General features: G+C 35.2%; 1 non-coding gene across 1 annotated transcript; it reads left to right on the top strand.

Annotated features, from left to right (window-relative positions):
- The first annotated feature begins 5,862 nt into the window (after window positions 1–5,862).
- On the top strand, window positions 5,863–7,462 carry LOC103995985 (uncharacterized). Its single transcript, XR_001979249.2, has 3 exons — window positions 5,863–6,023; window positions 6,935–7,049; window positions 7,339–7,462. It is a non-coding gene; the product is annotated as an uncharacterized LOC103995985 (transcript).
- The last annotated feature ends 59 nt before the right edge of the window (window positions 7,463–7,521 follow it).

The raw sequence follows: 7,521 nt of genomic DNA, 5'->3' as shown, positions 1-7,521 counted from the left end.
GTTGGTCAAAGGAACAATTAAATGAGAGATTTCGGATTGCTATTATTGTTATAGATTTAATCTACTATAGGCTTCAACATGGCTAGTCAAATTATGAGTTTGGTCAACTCAGACCCGTCCTGCTGACTTATTTCAGTCATTCGATTGACTAAATATTTTTAGCTCTAATTTATGTATTAAACAAATGAAGTAAATATACAAGTTGTTTACTTGGGCGCCCAGTCAGGTTGCCACCTTCGCTTGGGCTCGGGCCAGATCGCTAGGCTGGGCCCAACCTATCCACTGGATCTGGTTCGATCGAACCAGATCAACGTATGTTCACACACGTACGCCGAACCACACCCGAACACACGCACGCACGCACGCAACGACGCAACCTTTGGAAACCTAATCGGGCGAACGGCGACTCTTCCTCTGCATCGGCGACCGACGACGTCTTCGTCCAACGGACTCGTCGTCGGTATGTATATATCTCTCTCTCTCTCCTCCTCCTCCTCCGTCGTCGTCGCCCACGCCGCCGCAGCCGCCAGCGTCTTCCCCCCACCTATGTCGTGTAGCGCCCGCGCGCCCTTCGCCTGTCCGCCAGCGTCCCCTCTTCCCTTCTCCTCCCGGCGCTGGCGTCTTCCATTCTCCTCCCTATGCCGGCGGCTTTCACTGTATCATCCTTTCACCCCCGCGGCCAACGTCGTCTCCCCCATCGCTTTGCAGCAGCAGCCGCCCCCCCCCCCAGTTTCCCCGACTGCCTCCTTCTCCTCTCTGATAGCTCCCCTCCCTCCTCCCTCTGCCCTTCCCAACCGACAACAACCCACAGCCACCCAACTGACAGCAACTCAACCGACAACAATCAGACAGCTACCCCATTGGACTGCAACACTCTCCCGTACCTCCTCCTCCCAGGCCTTCTCCTCGGATCCTTCATCCTTGCTCTCCTCCCAGGCCTTCTCCTCGGATCCTTCATCCTGATCCTTCATCCTTGCTCCCCTCCCAACTGACAGCAACCCCCTCTCCATCCCCCTCCTCCTTCTATGTTAATTTGAACAGTGTCATTTGGACCTTTAAATGAATAATTTGTTATTTTTTTTGTTTTAGAGATTATATCTATTAACGATGATATATATTTTTTAAATTTTAATATTTGAGAGCATCTTACTTTGCTAGGGCGCTTTTGGCACCTGACACCTTTAGTGCCTCTTGCCTTTGACTACACTTTGATCCAGTTTAGATGTTCATCCACAAATGGAAACTTGATTCATTGGGTGTTCTGCACTCGTTTTCTACTGCTTGTAGGGGTAACTTGTTATGAAAGGATAATTAAATCAAAATGTTTAGTTGCACTCTGATACAATTCACTGGGGTAACTTGAGTTATCGGTTTTGGTGCAATTTGTTTAGTTGTTTGGAGAGGATGATGCCGATTTCTAACAGCCTGATACTTGAATAATTTTAATAAGGTTAGTCCGTCCTCCACCTGTGAACCAAGAGGTATCTAGCAACCACAAAATTAAACTAGTTGATATCAAGATTGCATATCGAAGTCTTCATTTGAAGAGCACATAGAGAATGATTTTAGGCAGCCGACAATTTATTCTATAAGACAGCACTTGGTAGGATATTCTAATGTTTTCATTTAAATGACAAAAATATATGTTAATCTAACATGTTTGTTTGCAAAGTTAAGAAAGAGGAGATTCTTAGAAATTGGTGGAGGATAGAGATTGGAATTGCTTGTCATTCTTTTATGAAAATAAAGCGAGGTTGGTTTGCTTGTCTCTGCATGATACCGACAAGAAAGGTTCCTACTGTATGTTACTGTGCTAGCTGCTAACTGGTATTGTTTAGGGTATGCCGTGATCTATTAGGACCTTAAGCATGTATGTTTGCTTTCTTTGCTGCAAGGAAATATTATAGGTTTCGCTAAGGATTTTTTGTTTGTTGAAGAAAGAAAAGAGGTACTTCGTTGAAACCAATTTGAGTCCAAGAAATCTCAACCCAATCATGCTCCAATCTAGGTTCATCTTGACAGTGCCTGATCATATTTTATGTTATTGCCTATGTTTATTGCATATATTACTATTAGAACCTTACATTGCCTATGTTTTTGACATATATTACCATTAGAATATGAGGGGGGACTGGAAAACAATAGGGAAAATTGCACGTCACTGTCATCAGGCATCAACTTACATCATCCCATGATATAACTTATAATCAGAAAGATTATTGATCATGTGTGACATTATTCATGGATTTTATTAGGCTGGATTTAGAGAGTGCAGATCAATTTATGGGACATGAACATAAGAAGGATTTCAATCTTAATCATATAAGAAGATATTAGATTTATAAGGTGTTCGTATTTGACAACTATCAGCTGATTGAGTATCAGATTTTAGCACTGACAGTGACTTGTAATTAATATTCCTATTAATCACACATGACAAAAAGCGAAGCTCTTGGCGTTCTGATAGGCACAAATTAGGGTAAACCTTTAGAACAAGCGACTGTTGACAGCATCTCTCTTAATCCATCCATGTCTTTCTCTTCCCCTTCATTCCGCCCTGTATTCCTTCTTCAACCTTCAATGCTTTATAGTCCTATTCAATTGTTAACTGGCTCACAAACCATTTGTTATATTGCCACTGAAAATTTGATTTCATTTTGCTGCATATGACAAGGCAAGAAAATGCTTCCCATATAACAACTTTGGTGCTTATATACTGTCAGCTGATTTCCCTATCTTAACTGATGATATGGCTGTTCTAATATGTATCATAGTGCTTATGCTGTTAAATACTTGTCATGAAAGTAAAAAGGTCTTTTTTTTAATCTTATGCTTAGATTCTGTTGGGAACACTCTTTATTAGCAAGACAGTACATAATTTGTATCTTTTTTCCAATTTCAGTGTCTTGAAATTGATTTATGTAACCTTTGATTGCTGTCTCGAAATTTACTTGTTCTTAAATGCCTATATTAGAAACATTCTTTGCTAGCATTCCATCATCATGTAATGCAGGTTCTTGCATTGTTGATGAATAATTACTGGTGCTTTTCGATATTCATATTTCCATCTTGTGACCGATTGCCTATATTTGAATCTTCATTCTTAATAGCAAGACTTGCCACGATGAAAGGATTCAGCAGTCTCGTACCAAAGACCAAGAACCTGATTGTTGCAGGTGGATTATCAGGCTTTGTGCTCGGGGTTTACTACTACACAATGAGGGCGGTTGGCGGCACCGATGAGCTGCAGGTAGCGATAGACAAATTTGAGCAAATGAAGACTCTGTTAATTTCTAGAAAGAGACAGATCTGATGGTATGTCAGCGAGGATCCCCAACTAGAACACATCTCATCTTGTAATAAAATTGGTATTATGTATAAGCTTTCTGACATCATGCCATGATTTTCTGAGGATAGTTTTGTTTCTTTTTGTTCAAATTTACTGTTTGACACTGTAATCTGCTTCCAATCATGTGAAATACTCTTTTTAACTCATCTCTGTGTTCTCATATTTTATTGGTAAATTAGATGTTTGACATCCACGCATAATGCATTCATGTTGATCTATATACATCGTGATTTCTATTCACTTTTTTTTGTTATATGGGATCTTACCATCTTTCTGCGAGTACGTCCAGAATAAATGTTAGGAAGGTTTGTATTTCACTGAAATCGAGTCTAGAATTTGAAGATTGTTTCGAAAATCAAAAATAAATTTTTTTAAAAAATACTAAGTAGGAACTCATATTCTGGAGATGAAAATGTTTCTAATAATGGATGGAGATAAATGTAGATAAATGTTCTTTCCAACGATAGATAGAGGAACATGGTAGTATAGAGGAATCATCCAATTGTCATCAAACGAAATCGTTTTATCTACCCTTCACAAGGAAACAATAACAATATCATGACTTCACAAGATAACAATCTCATCTCATATTAATTATGTTCATGTCGAAATAAAATAATATATTAATTTTTTTTAATATCATTAATATTAAATAATATTAATTATATTATTTAATCCTCAGTTAATTGAACCCTCTTTCAATCGATTCAATTGAACTCGATTTAACTAGAAACTAGCTGAATTGATTTCTAATTCTTATTTAATCAGTGTATAACCATCCTAAATTAATATAATTTAGATTAGATTGAATTCAATTTAGGTTAAACAAATTTAAAGAAGATAAACTAATTTGGAATTACGCTGAATCAATCTTCAATCGAACAAATTTGATTTAATTCAACCAAATTTTGGATCTAAAATTAATAAAATAATGATAATAAGTTAAATAGTATAATAATAGGATAGGTTTAACAAGTCTGCTAGTTATGTGCACTATAATATATGTACCATATCGGTCAACCCATAACTCATATACTGGTCATGTGTGTCGCGCGTGACGACTCATGTTAGGTTGAGCTAAGTTAGTCTATGGGCTAGGCTTTGAACTACGGTTTAGGCTTAGTTTATCGTTGAGCCTAGTCTATTGATTAGACCTAGCTTGTGGGCTGAATTCTCTCAATTTTAAATTACGAACATTTATTAATAATTATTTTAATATAAATTATTAAAACATAATAAACAATAACATATTAAAAAGATAAGATGAGAAAATAACATTCTAAATCAAGTATTATATAAATTTAATAAAAATCAATATATTGCATTTAAGATAAAAATTTTAGAAATATAGATGAATAATTTCAACATATTCCAATTCAAAAATAAATTTCTAAACATAAAAAGGGATAAAAGAAGATTTTAAAAACTTCATATACATGTTTTAATCTAACAATAAATTTTTGACATTTAAAGGAATAAAAATATTTAGAACTATATATAATATATTTTATTCTAAAAATAAAATTTTAAAATATATAAAGGAATCAAAGAAAATTTTTTATTTTAAAGAAAGATAAGGAAACCTATCTCTCGCACTTCGATTTTTTTTTTTAAATTATATTTTTTAATAATTATTTTTTGTTTAATTTACTAACAAAAATAGACTACCCGAATAATTATTTCTTGAATCTCATTAGCAAACAAGCAAATAAATATCATACTTAATTTAAAGATTTGATTTCAAATGTATAAATATATACATGTGTGTGCTTATGATGTATTCTTATGGTTTGTATCAAGACACAACGCATCAAAGAAACTACTAACATATGTGATATAAATAAATAGACTTTTCAATTCAACTAATTAAGATGATTAAAAATAATAATTTCTGAAATGTGTCATTTATCCGTTACCATTCTTACAATGTCAACATAATATATTTTTTTTCTCTCTTTTAACTCATCCCAAATCCAATTTTAGAAAAAAAATTAAGTTCAAACCAAACATTTAAAAATAAACACCTCCCATTCTATCTTAACTTGCCAAAATCCAATTAAGAGATTTCTTAATTTTTTTGAAACCCAATTATAAAAAAATACTTTAATCCTAAACAGACATAAAAGTAAAAAAAAAAATTACATTCCCTCCATATAAAAGCTTCTATGGTTATTATTATTATTATCATTATTATTATTATTATTATCGATCATCCCTTTTTTAAAATTTTAATTTTTTATTTTAGAAAATATCAGTGTATTATTTCTTTTTTTCCACGTGGAAAAGAAAAGGAAAGAAATGAGAAGCTTTTCTCATGAATTTGTCGGATAAAAAAATTGGTTGTAGGTTAATTTTAAATTGTTTATTATGAAAAATCTGTAGCCGTCGGAAGTGAGTACTCTATTTGGACGGTCGTGATCCCATCTTAGTGGTCGTATGGTAACCATCCAATCGTGAGACGTTGACGAGATATAATAACCTCTCCTTTGACCAAAAGAACAGGAAAACAACAACATTTCCCCTTCCGAGCGCTTCGCCGCTCTCCCTCTCCTCCCCTTTCTTATTCCCTCGTGAAGCTCCATGTCTCCATGCCTTGATGGATTTTTCGTGAAGGTTTCGTCGTCAGAATCCGATTTTGGTGGCTGACGATGTCCCAGGCGGACGTGGTTTACAGGTATTGCTCTGATTGCAGCGTTTCCTTCGATCGGTGTATCATGGAACAGGGAGGGTTTTCCTTTTGGGATCTGCTTTTTCTTGTGATAGAAATCGAGTTTGGCGTGACCGGAACCTCTCTTGGATCCGCTTTGTGTTTTTATGGCTTTCTGGAACTTCTCTATGTTCATTGGCCTTTGCGTGTGGGATTTAGGGCTTCTGTTGAAATTTTTCTTTGAGGGCTGTTTGTTCTTTTCGGCCGATTTATTCTTGGTTCGATTTGCATGTGGAGTTAACAACGGAATTGGTTGATTTAGTGATTGATTATGCATTCGACGTAGAATGCGGGTGTCTTGAGTTCTTTTACATAGATGGATAGATGATGAGAGGAAGAAAATGTGCATATTAGAAATTGCAGCGCTCATTTCATTGACGATAATTGGTATTCTGATTGGTGTTTCACAACGACTGTTGACTTTATTGGAGTGTAAATTTCATTCGGGCTGTTGCTTGAAGTGCAAACCAATGCCTTAACCGAAGGGCATGTTCTTAGATCTACATGTTGGGCAAATGGAGGAACGCATGCCTCATTTCATTGACGATAATTGGTTCTGATTGGTGTTTCACAACGACTGTTGACTTTATTGGAGTGTAAATTTCATTTGGGCTGTTGCTTGAAGTGCAAACCAATGCCTTAACCGAAGGGCATGTTCTTAGATCTACATGTTGGGCAAATGGAGGAACGCATGCGTCTAGCTTAATGACATTTAAAAGTGTTTCTACTATTTTCAGATTTGATATATATATATATATATATATATATATATATATATATATATATATATATATATATATATATATTATGACGAATTGTTTCAGTGTTGTTTTTCTATCGACGATATTGATGGGACCTTTGTAAATCTTTTTTGTTAGATCACAACATAAAAGGATAATTTTCAGACCAACATGTATTTTGAAGGCTTTATGATAATGTCATGATGCTGGTACTTTGTTGAGTTGATGCTAACATCATCACATGATGACATTGGTAATCATTGTTCACTATCCTTAATTACTTAATTTTAGTTGGTAATCATTGTTCACTATCCTTAATTACTTAATTTTAGTTGAATGAAATTTGGAAGCTTTAAAAGGATCCTATGATATTTTAAGAAGCGACAGAGCATGGGATATAACTTAACAGCAGTTGGTACTGTGGATGCAATTTCAATATTATTTCTTGGTCAACCTACTGTAGAATTGAACACTGTTGTATGTTGCTCTTATCTTTCATGTTTTGAGCTACTAAGTATGTGTCAATAATAATTTTCATGCAGTTGCAGCTCTTGTGGGTATCCTTTGAATTTAAGTTCTTCTAATCAAGTCACATCTGGGATTCGATCTGATTGTCAAAAATCTAGCAAAAAAGGAGTCATTTCTTTTGTTTCTGTTGATCTTAGTCGTTTCACTCAAGTGGATGAGGTGAGTTGTCTTCCTATCATTTGCGGACGTTATCGATC

This window comes from Musa acuminata, chromosome BXJ3-8 (genome assembly GCF_036884655.1).
Source record: "Musa acuminata AAA Group cultivar baxijiao chromosome BXJ3-8, Cavendish_Baxijiao_AAA, whole genome shotgun sequence".
NCBI classification, from domain to species: domain Eukaryota; kingdom Viridiplantae; phylum Streptophyta; class Magnoliopsida; order Zingiberales; family Musaceae; genus Musa; species Musa acuminata.
The sequence above is the reverse complement of the archived record's forward strand: the minus strand, read 5'-3'. Positions and strand labels throughout refer to the sequence as shown.